This window comes from Thermobia domestica, chromosome 6 (assembly GCF_964235325.1).
Source record: "Thermobia domestica chromosome 6, izTheDome1.hap1.1, whole genome shotgun sequence".
NCBI classification, from domain to species: domain Eukaryota; kingdom Metazoa; phylum Arthropoda; class Insecta; order Zygentoma; family Lepismatidae; genus Thermobia; species Thermobia domestica.
Genome location: NC_137459.1, coordinates 5,209,238 through 5,236,668, shown reverse-complemented (window position 1 = coordinate 5,236,668; position 27,431 = coordinate 5,209,238). Strand labels below are relative to the sequence as shown.

The 27,431-nt window shown below is 35.7% G+C and overlaps 1 protein-coding gene across 5 annotated transcripts in view; it reads left to right on the top strand.

Annotated features, from left to right (window-relative positions):
* Window positions 1-27,431, top strand: part of Ipk1 (Inositol phosphate kinase 1) — a 794,094-nt gene that overhangs the window by 388,215 nt on the left and 378,448 nt on the right. The window contains exon 5 of one of the 5 annotated variants that reach the window (XM_081761270.1): window positions 6,155-6,219. The exons of 3 other annotated variants lie outside the window; for them this stretch is intronic. The gene's annotated coding sequence lies outside the window, so the exon portion shown is untranslated. Of the gene's footprint in view, window positions 1-6,154; window positions 6,220-8,564; window positions 8,702-27,431 lie in introns of those variants that run through there. One more of the 5 variants, XM_081761273.1, reaches the window with a different exon arrangement.

The window sequence follows — 27,431 nt, the reverse complement described above, 5'->3', positions numbered from 1 at the left end:
AAATAACAACTATGTAGATACATATGAGGCTTAGGGGAAGTCGTATGGTACGTATGACCTTGACGGCAGCCATCTTGAAATCCGCCATTTTGAATTAAGGTCAAGTTTTCAAATGGGAAAAGGGTAATATGATACATAATTTCGGGCTAGAATTTAATCAGGAAGACAATGGTGAAGTTAGTTTTTTAAGATACGCCCATTTGGGGAAAAGTTACAGGCATATTAATTGTTCATACTTACTATGTGCGCAAGCCCCTTACCTCCGCTTCTAACCCGCGTATTAATGATAATAAGTGGATAAAGGTTTCAATAATACATATTATGCCTAGGGGAAAGTGATACGATAAGGGTATCCTTGACGGCAGCCATCTTGAAATCCGCAATTTTGAATTAAAGTGAAGTTTGAAAAATGAAAACCATAGTATGTGACACCTCATTTTAATAGCAAATTTTCTCAAAAAGCTAATGTTATGCTTATTTTTGTTCCATAGTTAACCAGTATGAATTTAAGACTGCTTCTAATGTGCACCAAACGTCCATTATTCAATCTTTCAAATTGGCAACAGTCCTAAATGTCACCGTATGTTTTCCAACTGGCACTTTGCGATTGTTGCATGGCTCAGGTTCTCTAAATTTATTACATTTTTTTTTTTTTTTTTTTTTGAAGTTGCGATTTATCATTTCGTGAACAGTGTTGGGATAAGCATCCAGCAATCCTTCTAAATTTTGAAGACTTGCAGTGTGATTATTTATTTTAACCCAGAGTACATGATGAACCTATGGACCTATGTGACGTAAAGAAATACAAATAAAATTATAACAAATTGGTGTTATACGAACAAAAAAAAATATCATGAAATGTAGCCTACATGTTGCGCAAACGACAAACAGTATTTTTTGTAAATAAATAAAACTTTAAAGGAACAGCAGCAATGATAGAAAATATCAAAGAGACATAATATGACTGTTCTCAAAACGCTGTTTGTACCATGAACAAAATATGAAAACAGGTAACTTGTTTAAGAAAGGGTGTAACTTAATCGAGTTCCCGATCAATACTGATTATAAATCTTACAAACATGAATCATCGACAACAATCGCTAGAAAACGAACGACTTTTTTTTTGTCTGAGTAGCTAAAATATTGCCATAGAAAATAAATAAATAAATAAATACATACATAAATAAATAAATATACAATACACAAATAAATATGAAACAAAACAGAAGACCATTGATTTACACAACAATCATATTTCGTTTTCTTTTTTTGAAGTGAATTTTCATTTGATTTCTCGTCTCATCCATTATCCATTACAAGCTACGTCTTCGGTATTACCTGAATGCAAAGTTGGAGTTGTTTCGTTGTGCGATGATTCATGTCAGTAAACGAGTTTTTGAAGGGCAGGCATAGGAAATTAATAATTATATGGCAAGTCTTCAAAATTCAGAAAGATTGCTGGATGCTTATCCCAACACTATTCATGAACTGACAAATCGCAACTCTTAAAAAGATGTAATAAATTTAGAAAATATGAGAGATGGGAATAATTGCAAAGTGCCAGTTGGAATCTTAAAACATGCGGTGAAAATTAGGAGTGTTGCCAATTTGAAAGATCGAATAATGGGCGTTTGGTGCACATTAGAAGAGTCCTAAATTCATACTGGTTAACTATAGAACAAAAATAAGCATATCATTGGCTTTTGGGGAAAATTTACTATTAAAATAAGGTGTCACATGCTATGGTTTTCATTTTTCAAAACTTCACTTTAATTCAAAATTGCGGATTTCAAGATGACTGCCGTCAAGGATACCCTTATCGTATCACTTTCCCTAGGCATAATATGTATTACGGAAACCTTTATCTACTTATTATCATTAATACGCCGGTTAGAAGCGGAGGTAAGGGACTTACGCACATAGTAGTAGTAAGGAACGCCTGCAGTAATCTCTATTAACCACATCACAACCTTTAAAAATTATATATATAAAAAAGAAAAGATGCACCATGCCAAAAATTTTTGTCATCACAAGTAATGAATACATGTCCTCTATCAGAAAAAAAAAGAAAACATTGAAATCGGAGCCGAACAATTGGGTGATGTTCCTTGTCAGTTACATCTTCCAACTAAATAATGCATCTAGATCCAGTAAAAGTATGTAGACATTATGCGACATTACCAGCCCCAGCGAAGCTGGTAAGGCTTATTTATCAAGTATATTTTGTGCATGCCATAATTATATTGCGAATTATATTTGCTTTTCTGTTTTAAATACAATGTATTATTGATGGTAGACTACAAAAATTATATGTAGTAAACTGGAATACAACTGACTGCCGACTCAACGAAAATTGGAATAAGTAAGTTAAATAAATGCTTCAAAAGTAACTAAAGTTATTAAATTCGAACTCCGAATCGCTCAATTTTATGTGAAGTAACCATTTTCATGTTGTTTTTTGTATTTCTGATGAGTGATGATGTCACAGTCTTAAGAGTATACTTAATACAGTAGAATGTCCGGTAGTTCCATTTTCCAAAGCTGACAATCCTAGGTGTTGCACAGGAAACAAATGATGTTAACATTGAACCAGAAGTTTCCAATGAGAACTGGTTACTCTAATTTGGATTATAATTGAGCCTAATTAAATTAATTATTCTCTACGGTACTCGGCATTAGTTTAATTCGTAAAAGATCTCTTGTGTTAAGCAGATAGCTTTAGTGCTTCGTGATGGAAAAAAAAAATAATAATATTTAATTTCAGACTTTGAGAAAGGATGTGTCAGCTTCTGTGAAGGAAATCAATATTCAAAATTGGAACATATCAAAATTAATTATTTTTATGTTCCGTAAGTTTCTATATCATTCAATTAACAATGCTTATACATATATATAATATATTATTCACTCAGGAATAATAAACAAATTTTATGCAAGAAAATTGGTTTTGTGATTTTCTTTTGTCTTTGGCTTCTCACATCTTTATGCTTTTTTCGCTATCCCTGTAAACTTTTTAGGAAATGAAGTGTGCATGGGTCACGATTATGTTAGCATTGAATTTGTCGTGAGAGTACGCTGCTTATAATATTAGTTTCAAACAATTGACCCAAGTATCACAGTAACGCGAGAACAATGTATCTTGAGAAGAACAATGCTTCTTACGTAATTATAATCACCTGAATTATTATGTAGAACTTCTCTTTCTAAAGAAAGAAAAAAAGAGAGAAAGACAAGAAGTGACCCATTGTCCTAGTAGCTGCAGCCTACTAAATAGGAAAGATTTTTCACCTCTCTGTTTTCCTTAGCATTCATCTGGCGTGTATTCGTTTCACGAGGCCCTGAAGAAAACAGGTTTTCTCTCTCTCAAAGAGTGGATTATTTGTTGTTTCTATCGCTTATTAATTGCTGTACCAGGGATTCATTACATAAAATGAGTTGCTAAAATTTTCGGTCGAAATAAAAATTGAAACACAACATTAAATGAAATCTTCCAGTTGGGTGGCTCAGTGGTAGAGTGCTTTCTTCTAGTGCATGGGGTCATTGGTTCGATCGCCGATCAAGTAAGTTTGTAGTGCACAACATGATGCCCGTGGGTTTTCACGGGGTACTCCCACATTCTCATTCCACCAAATTTTCCATCATCATTCGCTTGCTTTAATCATTGTCTTCCGTAGCGTAAAGGGGATAATTGTGGGACGTTAAACTGAAAGATTTCACTTCATTTCCAAATCTTTTCACTTTAACGTCTTAACGATTATCCCCTTTAGGCTAAGGGAAACAGATGATTAACGCAACGGAATGATAATGGAAGAATTGCTGAAATGAGATTGTGGACGAAAGCAACAAAAGGAGTTGAAACTGCCGCCAAATGAGTATAATTTATAGAAGAACACGTTTCATTCAAGTTCGCAAGGCTACCTTGGTCGATAGACGTCAGAACAAGATCAAACATGAACCAGAAGTTTCTTAGAAAAATTCAAGAAGCATTTTTCTCTCTTCTCAACTTTCTTCCAGTTCTCTTTTAATAACCATGTTCTTTTAACTATGACTGAGATTCTTTCAGAATTATCGTCAGTCTCACCAGGCGAATACTGGGGTGATGACTTTAGTATTTATGCCCTCGCTGAGCTCTTCCACAAAGTTTCACATACTTCTGAAATACGTAAGAAATTTTGATACCTTGGCGTGAACAAAGATTTTAATTGTAAGTAGTATGTATCTCCCTTGATTGGTTGATAGAGCGCTTATCTCTGGTTCGTGGGGTCCCTGGTTCGATCCCCGGTCAAGTAAATATGTGGTGGAGAACATCGTATCCATGGATTTTCTCGGTATATTGTCGTTTCCTTCCACATTCTCATTCCATCACTCACCTGCCTTAAGAGGCCTCATCACTGCGAAATTAAAATACCGCTAATTTTACAGTAATTATGTGATATCTTCAAATAGATAAAAGATAATCGAAATGTGGAACAATAGCGCCCTACACAATATTCTTTTACATGAGAAACCGTTATCCCGACTCACTTATCTGCTTTCGGTTTCGAGCCATTTTGAAAATCGGCATTTATTTTCGCGTTTCTAAACGGCTGAAAACGGGAAGCCACTAGGTGACTTGTGATAACGGTACCTTACGCCGAATAATATTGTTTAGGGCGCTCTTGTTCCATATTTCAGTTATCTTTTATCTATTTGAAGATATCACATAATCACTGTAAAATTAGTGGTATTTTAATTTCGCCGGGATGAGAACTTTTAATCAACCTTCTCCTTTAGCCTAAACGATATAATTGTGGAACGTTACAACTGGAAGATTTCCTTTCCTTTCATTTGATTGGTTGGTTAGCGAAGCAATATGGGACGTGGGTGTAAAACTTAAACGTAGGATCCGAACCCTATATAGCCACGTGGCATCTCATGATTTATTTCTATCTATGGATAATGATGCGGGGCTGGTGAAAGAGATGTAGGTTGGGAGGTTCTTTTTGAACATACTTTTAAAGATATATTTGAAGAAAAGTAACCATGATGTCAGTTTCAGAACAGAGAATTTGTTTCTGTATTATATCGAGTGAGGTAAATACATAATTATTGTTTTCAATTCACAATTGGGAGGTCCAGGATACAAATTACGCTGCCGGCCATCTTGACTAAGGTCATTCTACGTTTCTTCCCTGAATACTTTCAGGACCAGGTAAATCCTGGAACTGTGTTTTTATTATATGCATAAGGCTCTCACTGACTTTTTTTTTTTTAAGTGTTTTGCTGTTAGTTATTTCCAGGGCCGGATCTTGAATCCCACGGACTACGCGTTCGCAGGAGGCGCCAGGTGAAGGGAGCGCCAAACTGCAAAATGAATTTTGTGTTTTAAGTGTGCATATTTATTAGAGAATATGTTGTGATGAAAAATTTTCCAAATAGCTTCAAATAAGTATTGTGCAAACTGAGATACAGATAAAATATCAAAAGAACAATAAAGTTGATTTTTTGTGTGGTTGGCTGCAAAACACCCCTTTACAATTGATGCTATTTACCATAACCTATCACTAGAAAATACAATGTAACTCTAAATATGCTTTTAATGAAGCATAAGAGCATACCTCTTTGTCGAAATCAAACCTGTGTTAATGTTAGACTTGAAGTTCATGAGTTTTACTCTGTTTCGACATTTATGTTTCAATCGTGCTTGTCAAAATACACCTTACGTATACATTTTAGTTGTGTCTTGTGCTTATTTTTTTTTAAATGCTATTAATTATCGTTAAGTATTCATCCACAGTCAATTAGTTATAATTTCGCCATTTCCGTTAATATTCACAGGGAGACTACAGATATTGAAGAAGAATTGCAAATGTAACAGCTATTTGAAGAATTTTTGTACATTATAACTTTCTACTCTTTTATTATTATTTCTGTGTAAGCGCGTAAATATTGTTTTCTTACACTTAAGAAACGTCTAGAACCGGCCCTGGTTATTTCTAGTGTAAGTGGCTTCGGGTGTGTAAGGTAGGAATGTTACGAAAGTGTTCTCGCGTCTTTGCTTTGGTGGTTGGTCGTTTTGAAATTCAAAGTCCCTTTTTGTACCTAGACTATATGACACGTGAACTTACAAGTACAAGTGCTCAACACTCCAACCGTATTTTTCTAATTTTTTCAGAATATTGCCAGTTTGCGGAGGGGTCTGTATCAAATATGGCAGTAGGAGGAAAGAAAATAGAACAGGTGACTAGCTTTCGATTCCTGGGTGGTATTACTAGTGGTGAAATGAAGAGTCAAGGTGACATAAAAGCAAGGATAGGATGAACAAAATCCTATTTTTTGGGACTTTCAATAAAGAGTTCAAAAAAAGACATGTGCTTCATGTGGAGTATTGTACTGCATGGATCAGGAACGGACATTATGCAAAAATGATTAAAAATGACTGGAAGCTTTCAAAGTGTGGGTGTGGAGAAGAATGGAGAGAATTAGCTGGGTTGAACGGAAAACAAATGGGAGGGTGTTAGAAAAAAAAGAACAATTATGGATATTCTTAAGAAGAGTAAGAGAAACTGGTTGGGACATTGGCTAAGAAGGAGCTGTATCATGCGGGAGGTAGTAGAGGATATGGTGACAAGAGAGAGAGAGAGAGGAGGTGAAGCAGGCTACAATTGATGGACGATATCAAAACAGAAAATTCGTGCACGAAGACGAAGAGGTCAGCGGAAGACCGTGGAGCATGAAAGCTTCCCAGTTGCACCAAGTGACCTGCCAATAATAGCTACGATGATGGTGATTTTCACATAATTATCTAATACTTAATACTCCTCATAGAAAAATTTGTGCTTTGGAAGTGTTCCGTATTGTCAAATAATACATTTTTAAAGAAATTATGACGTTATCTGCTTAACAGGTTAACTGAATAACAAAGACCATCTCAGAAACATTGACTATATATTTACGAGAAAATTACGCTTGTTTTAGGTTCTGCATTTGTGCCTTTTAGGCTAAAGGAGATGGGTGATTAATGAAAGAGAATGACTATTAAATGTCCGAGGATCAAACCAAAACCCTTCGCAGATGAGATAAGCACTCTAGCACTGAAGAGAAGTTATAGCATCCTTTATCTTGTGTAGGGGCCACGGTGGCTCAGTGGTAGACCGCTTTCCTGTGGTTCGATCCCCGGCCAAGTAAGCTTGTGTCCGTTTGTTTTATCGAAGTATTCTCGTTTTCTACCTCATTCTCATTCCACCAATTCTTCCATTATCATTCACTTGCCTTAACCATTCGTCTCCCTTAGTCTAAAGGGCATAATTATGGAATGTTAAACTGAAAGATTTAATTATTTGTTTTACCTTCTGTAATATATTGGGGGGGGGGGATGAAAAATGAAATATTTAACACCTCATAATTATGCCTTTTAGTCGAAGGGATACAATAATTAAGAGTCTTCATCCCGGCGAAATTAAAATACCGCTAATTTTACAGTAATTATGTGATACCTTCAAATAGATAAAAGATAATTGAAATATGGAACAAGAGCGCCCTAGACAATATTATTTTGCGCGAGGTACCGTTATCACAAGTCACCTAGTGGCTTTCCGTTTTCAGCTGTTTAAAAACGCCAAAATAAATGCCGATTTTCAAAATGGCTCGAAATCGAAAGCAGATAAGTGGGTCGTGATAACGGTATCTCATGTAAAATAATATTGTCTAGGGTGCTCTTGTTCCATATTTCGATTATCTTTTATCTATTGGAAGATATCACATAATTACTGTAAAATTAGCGGTATTTTAATTTCGCCGGGATGAAGACTCTTAAGGCAAATAAATGTTGGGGAAATCGGTGGAATGAGAGAGTGGGAGGGAACAAGTGTACCTCGAGAAAATCCACGGAGACTATGTTGTCCACCGCAAACTTACTTAGCCGGTAATCGTAATAGGGACCCCATGTACCAGAAGTAAGCGCTTTACCACTGAGGTACCGTGCCCACCCCTTCAACGTGCAGTCCAGTCGGGAATTGAATCCGGTCTTTCCCGTCCGAATGATCCATACATTGAGAGTGCAACCACAAGGAAAATCAACTTGCAGTAACATAGTTCAGTTATCGTATGCATATATCCCATAAATAATAATTTGGTAGTTTTTAGTTGGAGTGTTTTTGTGTTAATACTATACAGACTTACAACATGCAGAAGTCTTGTAGGCGTGTTATTTGATATCAGAAGGAAGAACGAATTAACAGTACACGAAATCATTGAACTAGTGTTTAGAGAACTGTTTCATTTGTAAGCTTAGGTTCGTCACATGCTTTCTGTAAGTTATTTCTTCGGCATAAATGATAAAAATCACCATTTCTTAATTAAAACACACATACACACACATCGTTGTGGGGCAGACATTTTAAAACAACTTGCATCGAGGTTCCTCTGTTCCAACATGACGCAGAGCTGAGGTTTACATAAAAGATAAGATTTTTTTCTAGTCCACGCTAGACATATGAATCAATCCAAAGGAATCACGGCTTATTTCCTCATCAACTTGTAGGAAAATATAAGACTTTGACGTCAGTTTATATCCCGTCATTGACAGCTATAGAAGTGAAAGTATAATTTTGGAGCATCACCAAACTTCATGTCTGCTGTTCGATAGAACGAATCATTCCAGTTATAAGATACCTCTTTCAGGAAATCTCACAGCAGAATTTCACAACAAATAATCCATAAGGTAAGTTGTACTTTTATTTTTCGCAGGAAACTAAATTTTACGACCCGTAGCCAGAGTTGAGTACTACCGAGGCTGGCGTCATAAGTGGAAGCAATATGATTAGTGCGCGTGGTTTCTAGTTCGGTTACTCGTGCGATATAAACTGAGAATTTTGACAGAATTCCGTAGCTACTTGAGTTAAGAAATCGTAAACTCTAGTCTAAAAAGCCAGAAATAATGAGCTGGAGCCGATTCGCTGATTTTGCATTACATAGTTGAACGTGTGCCAATTGGTCAGCCGTAGTCCTTATGTCAGTTAGTTTTGAATGCAGGGAAGCTGGATCCCTCTTTATCTTGGCCACGTTCTTAGTTTTGGTGGTATTTCTGTTAGGTTTGACTAAAATTTGGAAAATTAATCGATGGGTGAATACGATAACAACTATGAAAATATTGATAGTGTGACGGACATGCAGTGGAACAAATACCACAGCAGATATTTTCCAAATAATGTGAGTGGGAACTGAGGTTTGTTGGAAACTGGTAAATGCCTCTGTTTGCGTAAGTGAGAAATGATAACTCGTCATGTAGTTTATCGTCGTTAGCTGGCCTTCTCTATTGCGACACGAACACACGCACGATGAATTTTGCTTGGTAATGTTTGGCTGTTCGCCCGAAAGTCTTTTCTAATCTATTGTGTTGTTTTGCGGCAACAGTCACGTAGAAACCTGCCTAACTTTTCCACATTTGGAGTTTCCAGCACCTCAGCCTCCAACTCCCAAGAGCTACTTGACCGAAGGCAAGGCTGGATGGGTGTCCTCTGGTGTCCTTTCGCCCGGGATCACCTTCAGAGCGCACGGCTACGTAACTGCCTACAGCTCACTGCGGATTCAGCTATACGAGTGTTGTTGAAACTCAACACGCAACATTTTCATGTGCCGTTTGGATTTGTACAGCGTAGAAAACAAGTAGTTACAGGAAAATTGAGGAACTGAAAAAAAAAACTTTTATATCAACATGAAATTCATATGTCATTATTTGAGAAAAGTTAATACAGTAGTAACTTCCCTTTTGTTTTGCAGTCTTAAATTATTTTAATATTTTGTTTTCTTGAGTATCATCATGACCTTGATTGGAGCAATTCTTTTATTATGCCAGCTGAGTTGCTACGAAGTAAAAAAAAAAAAAAAAAAAAAAAAAAGACCAGGCATTGTTAACATCTTCGTCGCATTATCAATTGCAGTAGTGTACCTGTAGATTTTTCCTTCCACTACCCACTACATTAAGTACGCCATTTAATTTGTTTGTTGGTTGGACTTCTCAGCATCGAGGTTGTGTGACATGTGCGAATTCACCCTAATATGTTTAATGCTTTTCCACCGGGAATCAAATCCAAGATCCCATGTACCAACAGTGCGTCAGCTAAGCCACTAGAGCAGCGGGGAGGACTTGCTGCAGTGTAGTATTGATGGAGAAACGTTGTTTATTAGATTTTCTTCCTATGGACGTTCACCATCACAGTACTCCAACAAGAATACTTTCAGCGTTGATATTTAATTAAGATAAAATACTGTTTTCCACTCCTTGTAATCAGTGGCGGATCTAGGAGGTAAAAACTGGGGGGCTAGCCATAACCTAGACTATAGTAGTTACATTATGGATATATATATATATATATATATATATATATATTATGGATCGGCACAAATTTCTAACTTAAATCTCTCCTGATGGGTATTTGGCTAGATTGGAAATTGACATTGTGAATCTCAATATTGTTTTACAAATCACACTACAGAAAAACTGCAACTCAAACTATATCAAATGTTTCAGACATTTTGCATTAAAGAATAAAGTGAATCTATATATTAAAATGCTAGGTTTATATGTTTGTCTCCAATCCTTTCGACAATGAAATCTCAAAACCCACAAGTGCTAGAAACGTGCCATTTTCACTGTTCGATTCCAAAGTTGTGTAAGTTGTCCAGATCTAATTGAATATTTAAAAAATGGCCGTTATTTCTTTATTACATTTTTTTTAGTGATACACTGGAAGTAAGTTTTTTTTTTAAAAAAAAAAGTACATCATATCCTACGAGTTATGCATTCAAATACCATATGATTGTATACAGGGGTTGTATATATCTCCGGCGTTTGTTCCATGGCCAAATAATAATGAAAAAAGATGCATAACTATTTCTCCAGCCTAAGATGAATCTTTAATATTTTGAGTGTTTTGCCCAACGAACACCATATATCATTGACATTATAATTAATTGTGTGTGTAATGTATTTGCTTATTACATACTGCATGCAAGAAGAAAGAAAACACAGGTCATACATCAATTAGAAAGTCCAGCCGGAAGTAGGCTCAAATCTTAAAAACGTGCAAGATTCGGAAAAAAATCGAAAAATCTCCCATTTATGTTACCCCTTGCCGATTTTTATCAAGACGTCTTTCACTTTTGTCTGTAAAGGGGCATATACTAGTGATGATCAAATGCAAGATCAAGACCCGGGTGTTCTTGCACACCCAGTATTGATCTTGGTCTTGGTCTTGCTGGCAAGAGTCTTGCAAGTCTTGCTTTTAAGAATCTTATGCTTTTCATAGGTAAATTTTACTCTGGATATAAAGGATAATAAATTCTACAATGCGCTAATAATAACGGAAATACAATGTATGTTTCTAAATGTAATATAGTTTACCTTCGTGTAAGTATGATGATCAACATAGGCTATTACCTTTATTTTTTTAATGGGTGCCCACACTTCACTACTTATAAGATAAATCACAACGTTTCGTATTTTTTTTTTAAATATTTTTAACATCCAATATTCCACTGTTTCCCAAACTGGGGAGGCTACCCCTGAGACGTATGAAAGAAAATCATGATGGCACAAATTACTGAAATATTATGAATTGCAAAATTATTTTTAGATTCTAAAAGCATCTGATTTTTTTTCTTTTCAACCACGATTAGCTAATTGTGTTAAACAAACTTCCAATTAAATATTAAGATTTTGTTTTACTGATTCCAATATGTACTCTATGGGACAGAAACATGAACATTACACAAACTCAATAAAAAAAGAATTGGAGGATGTGGAGAAAAAGGAGAGAATTAGCTAGGTTGAACGAAAACGAATGGGAAGGTGTTAGAAGTAGACCCCTAGTTAGCAGTAGGGGAGAAAAGAATAATTCTTGACGTAATTAAGAGGAGGAAGAGGAAGTGGTTGGGACATTGGCTGAAGAGGAATCGTATCATGAGGGACGTGCTGGAGGGTATTGTGGAAGGAAAGAGGGAAACGGCAAAAGAGACTGTAGTTGAAGGAAGGTATTAAAACAAAAAAAAATCTACGTCAAGACGAAGAGACTAGCTGAGGACCGCCGTACATCGAAGCATCTCAGTTGCAGCAAGTGACCTGCTAATAATGGCAGAATAGCTATGATGATGGTGGTGTTGGTGATGATGATATGTTTAGCAATATTGGCCAAAAAAGAGAAAAAAAATAAAATAATGATGATTATAATCAAACTTCTTAATATTTTAGAATAATTTGAGCGGAAACTGAAAACAACTAAAGTGTCTACGTCTATTGTGTAAATTCAATTTACATAAATACATTTGACCTATCTTAGAAATACAAAATAACGGCATCAAACTCCAAGTTATTTGAAATAACTGCACAAAATCACTCTCACTTGTGAATGTTGATTATTTATTGTTGTACTCTATAATGTTATATCACTCAATCATCGATGTACCGTATACCTAAGGAGGCTAAAAGTTTTATTGATATACAATTATTCAACGTATAAGCATCCATCCGCCCATGAAATCAAACTTGCGGTCACATGCACGAAGTTTTTGTCAATGTCATGAAAATGCTATATCGATATTAAATTTATGAGTACACATTAGGAATTTTCAATGGATGCTTGAGCCTCGGATCTAAGGCCATACCCATGTGTCGGAACTCATGTTGTACTGAATTACTAAAGTTCAGTACGCAAACAAACTATTTGCTGAGCAAAACAATATTCACATAAAAACTACATTGAGATGAGAAATGTAGTTTTTTATGTGAATATATTGTTTTGCTCAGCAAATAGTTTGTTTGTGTTAGAGTATACAAAGCAAAGCTTCTACTTATGGAAAATATCAAAGTTCAGTACTACATTTCTCTTTTGTTTTGGAAGAACACCACTATTATGTTTTGAAATGAAATGAAATATCAAGTTTAACGTTCCACGATAATGCACCAAGGCTAAGGGACACAGTGATGATGAGAAATGAATGAAATGGTGGAATGAAGAAAGTAGGAGGAAACGGGAAAACCCCGTAGAAAAAACCACTCACACGGTGTTTGTCCACCAGAAAAGCTCACATGAAGCAAGATGACACTTGTGAGTGCTTGAAAACAAGTAATAACTACAGAAAATGCGAACCGATTCAGGAAACGACATACTGTGGCTATATGCTACAAGGGCAGATCGACTCTCAGGGATTGCATAAACTACTGAGAACACATTCCAGTGGCATTTTTACTGAAGCCAAGAAGATCAGGTGAAAGATATAATGATTTTTCCTCTTCTATAAAAAATTCATGTAGAACCGGTACTTGCAAGACTTGAGCAAGAGTCTTGGTCTTGGTTTGGTCTTGCTCTTGCTCTTGCATGCAAGACTCTTGCAAAAACTGCAAGACCAACACTCTTGCGCTCATCACTAACAAAAACAGATGTTGTGAGGAATGATAAGGAGATTCATGCTCATATGTGAATGATGTGCTGTTTAGAGAGCACAGATTCTGCTAGTGCTTACTATAAACTTTTAAAAATATACTAGCTAAACCTGCGCTCTCTACACAGCGCATCATTCACATATGAGCATGAATCTTCTTGTTATTTCTCACATCTGTACAGCCAGGAAAGAAAGTATTTGACAGTTGACAAATTTTGTTTCGCCAATAACTCGAAAACAAATGTATTAATTTGGATATTTTTTATCCTTAGAACAGTTATAATCTGATAACTTGCCAAAATCTGTACTCTAATAGGTTAATTTATTGTTGTTTTTAGGGGAAAAAAATTGTCAACTGAAAAATTCTTTCGTGACTGTACGTCCCTTTACAGACTCAAGTGAAAGACGTCGTGATAAAAATTGGCAAGAGATACCATAAAGGGGAGATTTTGTCGATTACTTTTTCAAAATCTCGCACTGTTTACAAGATTTGAGCCTACTTCCGGTTCGAATTTTTAATTGATGTATGATCAGTGTTTTCTTTCTTCTTGCATTCAGTATCTAATAAGCAAATACTGTGCATTCCAAACACAATTAATTATAATATCAGTGATATATGGTGTTCATTGAGCAAAACAGTCGAAACAATAAAGATTCAACTTACTGTTAGAGTATAGAAATGGTTATCCTTCGTTTTTCACGCCGGGCCGCGGTGCCTCAGTGGTAGAGCGTTCACCTCGGGTGTTTGGGGTCCCGGGTTCAAACCCTGCTCCCGCCAAGTGAACTTTGTGGTGGACAAACACCGTGTGCGCTTGTTTTCTCGGGGTTCTCCCATTTCCTCCCACTTTCTTCATTCCACCATTTCATTCATCTCTCATCATCACCGTCTCTTTTAGCCTAACCGGCATAACCGTGGGATGTAAAACTCAAAAATTTCATTTCATTTTCTTCGTTTTTCGTTATTTGGTCATGAAACACATTCCTGAGAGGTATGCAACCAATGCATACAAATATGTGATTTTGGAATGTATAATGTGTAGGGTATGATGCTATAGCATTTTTTAAATTTCAACACTTCCAATGTACCCGTAAAAATGTAATAAAAAATAATGACCATGTTTTTATTTTAAATATTCAATTTGAACTGAACAATCTACACAAAGTTTGCAATCGATCAGTGAAAACGCCATCTTTGTAGAGCCTGTAGTTTCCGAGATCTCATTGTCGAAAGGATTGGCCACAAACATATAAACGCCCACAAACGTACAGTTTGAAAGAACAAAGATGGCAGCACAATTCATTTGCATTGATTTGGAAAAGGCTTATAAAATACAATGGCTTTGAATAATAATTTTGAAAAAAAATATGAAAAGGCCTCTTAATAATTTATTTAAAGTACACATAGTTTAAAACATTTATTTCTCTTAAACGTGAAATCACAAATAAGCTAAATCAAAGGTTATAGGTTGGAGCTCAGGCGCTTTTGTAGCTATTGTAGCATTTTAATAGATAGATAAGTAATAGCTTCGATTATTTTGTCGCTCAAGAAACTGGGGGTAAGCTTCCCTAGCTGCAGGTAAGATCCGCCACTGCTTGTAATGCCATTATTATCGAAAAGGAAAGATTTCATAACTGGCGTCATCAAAGTTCTGAACGCTTGTCCTATTTTTAGATATATACGGAGAGAATGATATGGAAATAACTTAAGCGCTTTAGCGACGTTGATTACAAACATATACAAATGCATGTGATAGATCGAATAGTTGCTGTAATGAGGAAACACAGAAGACAGGTGTGTTTATAGTAAATAATCTATATAAGGAGGTACAGTTTCTTAGTAGTTTGTTGCGTCATCTCCGGAAGACGAAATTGTTCTAAATGATCGTCTTCTTCTTGTGGGCATATTTCAAGTTTTTTTTTTTTTTTTTTTAATTTCCGAAGTCTTTTTTTTCTCTTTTGTGTTGTTATAGCATCCTGTGAGAATGAAGCGTGGTGAGGAACGGCCTGTGCTGTGGTTTGTGCACCGTACTCAAATCCCGGGCGTTGTGGTACTTTGTAATCACGACGTTGCAGCAGGACGCAAAACAAATAATAATAATAATAATAATAATAATAATAATAATAATAATAATAATAACTTCAGGTATTCCTTCTAAACTGATTCAGTGGCTCCTACTTTAATACCTCCCCCCAACCGTGGGAGCAGCCTTCACTGTCTCTTCCCTGGTACAAACTACATATTTAAATATTTGAAACAACATGGTGGTATTTGCAATTATTCTATAGTATTCTTAGGATGAACACGATGGTACCACCACAAGAGATTTTTTAGGATTCCTGCCACTTAGGACTAGAGCATGTTCACAAAGGAAGTTTGGGAGAAAGTACTCGCCTGCAGAGAAACTAAGCATGCCATTTGAAATACCACTTTATGCTGATTACAAGGTAATAAAACTCCTGTACGGTTGAGAATTTTGGAGAGATTGAACGTTAAATGCACGATTTGTACATAGTATGAAACTTCTTCATCCGGATGTTATGATGTACCAACGAAACAATCCAAGTTCGTATCCATGCTAATGAATCAGTTCCGATCATCGCGATATATTGCATTGTTTCAGTTTGCGTTCCACAAGGCAAGTTACCGAACAAATTAGAAACCTTTTGAATCACCTGTAGACTTTGCTTTTCGCTTTGCTTATGCGAACTGCTCCCTTGACGGATGCAACGCAACTACACATATAAAATGTTTCTGATGCAAAGAAGTCTTTTGGCTGCGTCATTTCTTAATAGAATAGAAGTGCAACAGTGATCAATTTTCATCTCTAACCTATCTTTATTGTGAACAGTCTAATGACTAATTTTAACTAACAAACTCGTTAATTGTAAAACAGTTCTTTTTTTTCTGTTACTTACGATAGGTTTAAATTCGTATGTCAATATTCGTTGCTAATAATGTACTTAACGCGTTTAAATGCGCTTATACTCACTTTTTTTAATATATAAATTCCCAGGTTTAATCTCTCGAACAATTCTGAACCGTACAGGAATTTTATTACCTTGTTGTAATCAGCATGAATCAATCCTTCAAATGGCATGCTTAGTTTCGCTGCAAGGCGAATCCTTTGTCGTGAACTTTCCTTGTCAATGCAGTTTTAGACCTGTGCCGTTTAGAAGTAGTGTCGCATCGCGGGCCTTGGGTTTATGTAAAATAAGCACCTACCGTGAGTCAAACCCGTAGCCACGCGTGCAAAAAACACAGGTGTTGGCCACTTGGCCACGAAAGGCACAAGGAGAATGTGGCTATTTCGTTTTTCTTATGGTTTCAACGGGTATTTGAGAACCGGAAATTTTGAAGCTCGAGGGGAAGGATAGATCAAGAGTTGGGATACCATGGATACAGCACATTCGTAATATTGGCTTTGTTACACAAAAGTTACTTACACCCGTCCTACAGAAGAAGAAGATTACTTTCTTATGGCGCAATAAATTCAGATTATTTACAAATACACTTACTAAACCTACGCTATTTACACAGTGCGCAGTTCTAATATGAGCTTGAATCTCCTTCCCACTTCTCACTATATCTGTGCAAGTCCCTTTACGAACACAAGTAAAGGACAGGAAGACTCTCAAAGGGAGTGAATTGCTATGGACAAACATATAAATGTAATATTTTAATACTGTATATAGAATTTTGGGAGTAGTTTGTGACAAACTTGGATAAGTAATAGATGATATATTATTTTTTCTTATAATTCCATATCTGAGTACGCCTCATTGTGGGTCCACCAGCCTTCGAAGTTACAGCTTGCAATAGGTTTCGTCATTTAGACTAAAGCAAAGCGCCCGAAATGTCCATCAACCCGCTATATGTAGCTCCTGTACTGGTTGCCTCTCACAAGGGTCCTAGTGGTAATATTATACTAATTGGGTCAAAACGACATCTAAAATGTGGGATAGAAAAATAAAGACAAATTTATTTATTTATTTATTTATTTATTTTGAAAATTTAAACGAAAACTGGCAAATTTACACAAAATTTGGAATCGACTAGTGAAAACGGCACGTTTATAGAACTTATGGTTTTCGAGATCTCATTGTCGAAAAGATTGACCACAAACATATAAACCTAGCATTTTAATATATAGATGACACACAGTTGTTTCCTTCAGGAAAATCATGTCACCGGAGTTAAAATTAGAACCTCTCTTTTGCAAAGAAGAGTATCATATGATGAGTTATGTGTACCAGAATATGTTATGATAATTGATGTAAAATCAACACGAATCAACTTCAGTATACACAGAACGGAAAATGTATACAAAAATTTCAAATTAATCTCATATTCTTGGTACTTTTGCAGCTTAATTAAAATCACAGTATATAGGTCTACATGATGCGAACGTTCGCAGTTTCTTTGTTGTTTGGGCAATGGACTTTAATTCCTAAAGTAGTCCGTGTGAGCTTGGTTTTATTTCGTAATAAATGTTATTTGTCTTACTACCTCATAGTTGGGAGGATTCCATTACATTTAATGGTTTTTGTGTGTTTAGAGTTTTCATGTTATGGAATTTAGCAAGTGCTGTTTCAAACATTTTATCGAGTCCTCGTTTATACATTGTTACATTGTATCGTACGTGCCGCGAAAGGTCTTCAATGTACTTCATGGCTTGTTTAACGTGTCCCCGGAAAGAGTCTTTTCTTCCTAACCTTGGAGTAGAGGTCAGGTGATGAAGAGCCAATTTTTATTTTCTTCTTTTACTTTAAATACTGTCACAATCAAGGGTAATAATTTTAGTTTATACATATTGTTTATGCTCTCCATTCGACAATAATAGATACTGACAGATCGGAGACTACACATACCAAATGTGAATGTGTCAGCCATTCAGCCAATACAACGTAAACGTAATTATTGAGATATATACATTAGTTATATATATATTCTTCGAAATGGTGCGTGCAAAGGTGAGACCCCTCAACTCTGAGACTTTGAATGATATTGAAACGTTGTAATTGTGCTTTGTGCAAGCCTGTTCCTTTTCCTCAAGTCAGTTGTTTTCGTTCCTAACGAAGAAAGCAGTTAGCTAAGATTAAACTTAAGGATGTACCGATATATCGGTATCAGTATCGGTGATACAGGCCACTTTTGGAAGTATCGGTATCGGCAAATGGACACCGATATTTACCGATACATCTTCCGAACTATTTTCAATTTCTTTGATATTAACTTTGACACTTATATTTCATTTTTTTCTTAGACTTAAAGTTGATCTAAATTATTGTCAATTATACAATTGATTTTTTTGTGCATGTATACGCCTTTGATTTGCACTACCATTACTCAAATCTTTATTGCCTCCATGACAAAATAGTGGTGAAGAAATGTCAAAAGTTCTCAGTCAGGATAGCAGACTCAAGAAATGATTATCCTCTGTAGTCGTGAAAACAACATTCAAATAGTTTTCCTTTACTTGTACAACTTGTGAAGAAATATTTCACTGCTCCCCCATCATCAGTTGAAAGTGAACGTGTCTTTAGTATTGGTGAACATAAGAAGTAGAGTGAAACATGAAACAGCTGAAGTACTTATGTTTCTTCATTGTCATGTGCGTTTACTGAGTTTCAACTACTAGAAAATAGTTAGTGTAACAAGTGATTTCGCAAATTACTAAATTGTGTTCAAATATTTCAGAACTACTACAAATAAATGGAACTTTTGAAATATACTTTTTTTAGTTTGTATTTTTTACTAAATTTTACAAAATTTGAATAGAATATAGAATTTGCTTGTTATTATTTTGTTACTTTTTCAAAGTCGTGCAATTGCAATTAAGTTGCTTGTAACATTTTGCATTTACAAAAATATAATTTTACAATAACATTAATTTCAGAATTATAAGAAAGTTTTCATCAGGTTTTTCATATGTCATTTTTTTTAATGATATAGTTTTTTTATGCGAGACGGATGTGTTACGAATTTCCTTGATGTGATGAACAATCGTTGTGTAAAAACTATGAATTCCGAAAAGCAAACTGGAGGCTAAGAATTAGTTCATAACAATGCATAACTGTTGAAAATATATTGGAAAAAAATTTCACTGGTTAAAAAAATAGTTCTAAATTTAATAAATAGTTTTATCGTTTTCGACTTCGCTTAAATACCTTATTCTTTAAAGATATAAACAGCAACACATGGTGCAGCACGCATAATTTTATAAACAATACAAATTTGTAACGGTGATATCCGTTTGCATAATAGAGATTAGTAAATACAATGTAACTATCAAAGTACATTACCAGTCTAAATATCAATCATTGACTCTTTGAATTAAGTGTACACTACTTTTTAGCCCATTTTATGTGAACTTGATTAAATTTAGAGAAAATTTTTTTTTGTGTGTGGAACCTAATATGAAATTCTGCCTTTTGTCTTTGTATGTCAAATTTTGGCCCTATATCTAACATACCCTATTACAACGTTGGTCATTTCATTATTCTGAAAATTCCTGATAATATATAAGAAATGTGTCCGAAAGTATCGGTATCGGCAGTATCGGCCTCTTCAGTATCGGTATCGGGTATCGATGAAAAAGTAGTATCGATACATCCCTAGTTAAGACTCATTACGACGTCATTTGTATTCACTCATCGAAAGAGGTGGACGTAAATCTCTAAAACAAGCTTTAAGAATTTCGTCCTAATTAAAAAAAATAAAAATAAAATGAAAGGCAAACTCATTTCTAAATGAGTACACGTATTTCCTGCCTTTTTATTGTTTTGAACAAAGTTTAGGTGTGTGAGAAGCGAAGAATAAGTTTTGCGTAAGGAAATCCTATCAAACGAAATATGTGAGCATGAGAAGTGAATTAGATCAATTTTCTAGCCACTCTCAACTTGTTTGATTTCCAATGGCGTACTTGTTGTAGGCAGTTGTCCTTGCTGTAAGGTGAAAACTGGATACGCAGTAATGCTAAGTGATTTCTAGTATGGAAACGTTTCTATAATATATTGTTTATAAGTACTATACTAGTGTGCGTCTGTACTAATACTCGAGTTTTAAACTGAAGCAAAATGATTTTAAAAAGTCTAATCTTTGAAAGAGATATTCAAGTCTTCTAGAGCAAAGCATAGTTTAGCTTTTTGTTCAGTTATATAGTGGATAGCTTGCACGCCTTTGGTGCGCGGGTCCCGGGTTTAATTTCTGCTGGAATAGTTTTGAAGCGAACTCATGACAGGGACGCTAGACAATGAGAATTCCAGAAGATCAAACATTGAGAGTTATTTTCATGGCTCATGAAATTCTGACTTGACCTTCTAGTCGAGACGTTCAAACCCAGATTTAGTATACTGGATTTCCATGTTGTATTTTCACTCTTACCAGCCTAATATACTATTAAAGTATCGCTACTAAAATATTCCTATCGTCGGTGTTAAATCTTAAAGGTGAGATACTATTAAAGTGAGGCCTGAATTATGCAGGGTCGATCTTTTATGATCCTCTATGAGCCACTAACTGCATTAGATCATTATCCTAGCGTAGTTTGACGTCACGTAAATATTGCATTGTAGGTTTTATACATATAGGGTGTAACAAAAATTCACGGTAGAATTTCAAGTGTGGATTTCTAATGGGTACAGAAGTAAAAAAAATTCATATGACCATATGTCGGGAAATGCATCGTTACAGAGTTACAGCCATTGAACCGCTCGCTCCTGTTTCCCTATAGACATGTTAATATAATAAGTAGAGAGCCACGAGAGTGATACATTAGCGGAAAGAGTATGGATCATAGTTTCCAACGAGCTCAAATATGCCCATTGCGCCCTGAGTGGTAAAATAATCGGCAAAAGAAGATGAAAATATCATGAACAAAACATTGGGACGTGAAAGTGCAACAATACTGCAGATAAAAAAGTGATAAAAGCATAACCACACTTGCTTGTCAGAACCAGAAATCGAAAAATAAATAAACGCGTCATGCGGGAGCTATAACCACGAACACAAAACATTCTGCATGATCAGAGCCAAGAAATAGATGCACATGTTTATTTTTTGGGGTCTCGGTGGCTTAGTGGTAGAGCGTTCACTTCTGGTGCTAGGGGTCTCGGGTTCAAACCCTGCTCCCGCCAAGTGAACTTTGTGGTGGACAAACACCGTGTGCGTGGGTTTTCTCGGGGTTCTCCCGTTTTCTCCCACTTTCTTCATTCCACCATTTCATTCATTACTCATTATCACCGTCTCCTTTAGCCTAACCGGCATAATCGTGGGACGTAAAACTCAAAAATTTCATTTTCATTTTCACATGTTTATTTGCAATTTCATAGATTTTTTTTTTTTTTTACATATATGTACCGTCCTTTTAACGTTGGTGTTGCATTAGAACGTAAAGCAAAATCGGTTGGTAATTCTTCCATTTTCAAATAGGCGATAGCGGTTATAATAAGAAACATCAGTCACTATTTTAATCAGTTCTATCTAATGGATTAGAAAAGAAGAGCAAACGACTCGTGTTACTGGAGACAGTTTGCGTTTTACTTTCTGCATTATCTGAATTCAAAGCCTCCTACGAAATTTGAAGGCCTCGTATGGGATACGTTTGTGAACCGCCCCAACTTCTTCTTCCATGTTAGGTCCAACGCTGAAGCACACGTTTAATTATTTTCGATGATCAATGTAAAATACAAAATTCTGTGTCTCGAAGCTTCCGAGATATAGACATGTTAATATAATAATTGCAACCACCGCTGGCGTGCATGTATGCATCGTGGCGTGATGTATCTAACGGAATGTCCTGAGTGATGAATTCACATTTAAGGAAAATATTTTACCATCTACCTGACTTTGAATTATTCTGTGCTCAAATTTGTACCAAATAGAGATTTACTTTGTTTTTAAACCCTCGTCAGTAGCCTAAGTAGTCTCTACGATTGTGTTGCCTTTTCCGCTTTAGGAGCGGATTGTTCAAAAGCTCTAAAACACGTTTTTCCTTAGTTTTAATGAAAAGTTTGCGTCGAATTTCATCTCTCGAACTTCAGGGATTCGCTTAGGGGGTCAAATTTCGAAAAATTCTTTCTTATCCCTTGCTTTAGTGACAAAATGGATATGTTATCCAAATTTGACGTTTCTGCCTGTAGTAGTATGGCTTAGATGACTCACGTCTACTCTTTTACATAATAGTGTAGATAGATTGTCATTCGAACATTTATTTCCTATCTGTTTTCTTCTCTTTTGTTCAAATACCAAATAACACTGTAAAGCGTGCCTAATTGTTTTACCGTTGTCTAGAGCGAGGCCTTTTTAAAGGGCACTTGATGGCTTATTAAGTATTTCAGGAAGTAAAACACAAATAAGGAAGATACAGCTATACAATATTACAAGATCAGTCGTACACTTTTCTACTTGCACTCTCACTTAAACTTCTTTACGGCGGGTGCTTGACAATATCCGGAGACAGAACGCCAGTTTTGTATAGCACACGCCAAGCGTCCAAAGAAGGAAATCTTTCAGTGTAGCGTCCCATGATTAATGCTACGTTGACGAATAATTAAGGCAAGTGAATGATGATGAAAAAATTGGTAGAATGAAAGTGTGGAAAGAAACAGGAGTACTCCGACAAAACCCAGGACACGGTGTTATCCACCACAAACTTCTTTGGCCGGTTATCGAACCAGGGTCGCCGCGCACTAAAGGTAAGCGCTCTACTACTTAACCACCGTGCCTCCCCCATCCATCTAAAGAAGGCTCGGATGGGCAAGCCAAAGATCAAAACAATGCTAATTTTGTTCCACGACTCAAAGGGAATCGCTCACAAAGAATGTGGCCCTCCTAAAACGACAGTGGATGCAACTTTTTACGTCCAAGCCCTTGCAAGACTTCAAAATTGCATCGTTCGCGTCCGTCCCGAGATCCTCCGACATTTTCAATCTGCAGCATGATAATGCGTCGAGCCACACTACGTTGACAATGAGAGAGTTTCTGATCACAACCGCCTTGCAACCCCGACCTCTGTCCCTGCCACTTCTTTCTGTTCGTCTAACTGAAAAGAAACATGAAGGGACACCGCTTCGTGACCGTTCAGGCTGTTCAAAAGACCATGACGAGAAGCCTCTGCAACATATCACAAGAGGAGGTCGTGAAGGCATACCAACAATGGAAACATCACTAGGAGTGTTATGTGATTGCACAAGGGGCCTATTTCGATTATTATTATTAAATGTATTTGCTCATATCTTCAACAAATTCAGTGTGCCAGTGTTAGTCCGGTTACTTTGAGAACAAGTGCTGTATAATAATTGACTAAATATTGTGAAATTATTTAATTTATTATGCAGTGACTCATTGTGTTCTTCTGTTATTTGTTTATTTAGACCATACTGATTCCTTTATCACAGACATATTAGAGCTGGATCTCCTGCACGAAATTACCCTCTAGTGTGGTTCTGGTTGCGGTTGTGTGAACCTAAATTTACATAACCCATCTACTTTTAAAATATTATTAGTAGAAATTCACTTCTAGTAACTATTTCGTAATGAGACAGAAATATGTCTCGATCATAGTAATTCTCTCATGCCAAAGTCACTACAGATCGAATACAAAAGGAAGAAAACCATTGCTTCAGGGCTTTGGAATGATTCAATAATGTCACAAGATCTTTCGAATTCTAAGTTTTCTCTTGAGCTCTTTCGTGGTTAAGCGGTTAGCGTATGCGCCTTTGGTGTGGGACACCCGGATTGGATTCCTGATGGTAGCTCATGCGGTTCGGACTCCACGTTAATCAGTAGATCCACGTCTCATATAGCCTCGCTGCTGAACGAGACGTTAAACTCAAAATCTACTCAACCCCAACTATTCTCTTAGTGTTAACTAAGTAAAAATAAGATTGTGAGCCTAGACTTTTCTAGAGCTAACTGTATAATGAGTACTAAGTTTACCTTCTTTCCCAGCGTAGAGGTTATACTTGCTGTGTACGACATGAATATAGTTTGTGGAGTCCGAACTATATGTATTCGAAGTAGTTTACGATTCCATTCAAATTCGTTTTAATACATTGATTATTTCTTGATATGTTGATATTTTTTATTTAGATGTTGCAATAAAATCGTATTTTAGAAATATAAATCCCATCGTTGTCTTTATTGAGATGTTTATGAGTTGCGCTCATTTATAATATGTAACTGGATTGAAAACCGGAATTAAAGAAACGTTAAAAACTACATTAAATGTTGTGTACCTGGTTAAAATAATACTTATGATCTTGTGTAGGTTTTTATTCATCAGATAATCAGCGGGTTGGTCAGCCTATTGCTTCCTGGTTGCCTTGGCACTGTCCTCCGAGATTCATGATTTTCTCGTGCTGCGGTGCTTGAAGAAAGATAAAGATTTTGTTATTATATAAAACATTCAGAATACAGAGTTTCAAAGGATTTTTGCTTGATATGAATTAAGAATGTATTCTATTGAAGCAGCCTCCATTTCAATTGGTGAATAGTCAATGTAGTTGATCCATGTAACTTGGAATCCCAAGCTAGCATATCAGCTGGAAAACAGGTTTTAAAAGGAACAAAAGTTGTGGAGATTTGTGCTGCTTTCTCGAGGCAGTCACAAGGAAGTATTGCGGGTTGAGGGTGTTTTTGTGTTTTCTTCGTGTTGCATATATCTACAAGATCGCGGTTGTCCAAAACCGGTTCGGCTCCATCGTGGGTCACCTTGAAGAAAGCCAGTTTCAATTTTTGTAAAGTAAGCTCATTTGCAGAGTTAGAAATAGAGGCTTCCGTAGTAAGCATGCAGTGTCCGGATCACAGAATATTAATAACATATTAGGAATAGTAGAGATTGCAATAAGAGATTGAAACGGGATGACATCGAGAGTCTGACAGTGCAGGAAATAGCATGTTGTTTTATGAACACCGATTTCGTTACACGTTGCCATCAAGATATTTGCAAAGTAATCTTGTTCAATGTAGACCTTGCCACTCGCGTCTCCGTATATTATTGTATTGTGAACGCATGTAACTAATTGCTAAGAATGTTCGTAGAAATAGAAAAACATGTAATTGTATTAAGTTACACCTTAATTTACGAATACATTTTTAAAAAAAGTTGATTAATGCTAGGAGTATTACTTCATGCACAATCTCTTGTTTTTGCAGTTAACGTCAGAATATTGTATTAACAACTAATAAAAGATGTGTGCCACAACACTAAACTTTCTCGTTTCTATATTATTTTAAAAATTGAATCATAAATCATGCCATCATATCATTTTTCTGTATTTATGTGTTTATCAAGTTGTAGACATTTCCGAAGAATCCTGATCTGAAGGAAAAATGAAATGAAATCTTTAAGATTTACGTCCCACGCTTATGCCGGCTAGGCTAAAGGAGACGGTGATGGTGACAATGAGAAATTAATGAAACGGGGGAATGAAGAAAGTGGGAGGAAACAGGAGAACCACCAGGAAACCCACGCACACGGTGTTTGTCCACCACACCGCGAGCTGGGATCAAACCAGGGACCCCACGCATCAGAGATGAACGCTTTACCACTGGGTCACCGCGGCCCCCTGATCTGAAGGAAATTCATCCCATCAATCAATTGTCTTTTTTGCTTTCTCAAAAAGGAATTGATTATACGGTATTATAGAATTAGAATGAGATATTTATTTATGAAATACTAACAAAGTCGTTATATACTTTCTCGAAACTGACAAAACAAACGAATAAAAGAAACAAATAAGCTTTTAAATATAATTTTGTGTACTATATTACAGTGTTAATGCATATTCTACAGCCAGCAATTTTTGTTTCAATGAATTGTAGTAGATTTTATCTTGAATAGACTCTCTGTGAACATTTTTTTTTTTTTTTTTTTTGAGAAAGCCTTACAACTATTAGGTCTCGAATTAAAAAAATCGTTTAGCAGCGTCTGAAAAACTTCTTAAACGCTTAAATTTTGACATGAAAATAGTTCAAACAGTTCTTATGACCTTCTTAAGAAACTATTTTGAGGTTGGTACATATATACCAAGGGCTAGACTTAAGGGAAATTAATGGTGTATGTGCAAAATATTCGGGAAAATATCTAAATTTTAGTTTGAAAGCAACTTTATATATATACTTACTTTAAATATATATATATATATATATATATATATATATATATATATATGTGTGTGTGTGTGTGTGTGTGTGTGTGTGTGTGTGAAGGCCAGTGAAAACTCATTTCTGGATGTAAAATAGTCATGTTTCCGTCTTTTGAATTCTCCATATCCATAGTAACAATTTGGAGCCTAAAGTTGCTTAAATTTATTAAAATGATTTTCAGTAGATTACTACAAACCATTATCAAGAGCAAGAAGTCTAGTTGATATACGCTGTACAAATGATTCCCAGAGATTTTGGACAATAAATATTGATTTAACTTTTGTGAGAACTCTTTTAAGAGAAACCATTTTTATGATTAAAATAATACACACATTGCTGAACCATTATGATTAGGGCTCGGAATTTGAAGACCTAAAAGTTACATTAAAAAAAAACTTAAAAAAATACCTTAAAAAAGGACATAAAAACTGAAAAAAGGACTTAAAAATGAGACCCAGTTTAATGAGAATTACATATTTAATGAATATAATGCTCAAAAATACAAGCTTCTGGTAGTATACAATATAGAGTTAAAAAAAAAAAACTTTATCAATGAAATGCCTTGCTTTGTCGTTGAATTTGCATTTTTGTTTTATTGTTTCTGTTGTCGAAATTAAATCCTACATTTTGAACACTTTCTTAGGACAACTAGAAGCCGGACACTTTTGAAGAAGGGGAGGACACCACATTAGCCCGTAACATTCTGAAATTATAATTGATCTTTTTATCAGTTGGCACCTAACAAAAAATATTTAAAGTCCAAATTAAAATAAGAAAACTTCCCCACCCTCACCCTCCTGCTGAAGGACATTGTTATACCTCCTTATCTGACTTGTGATTGTTGCATATCTAGTCTTATCAG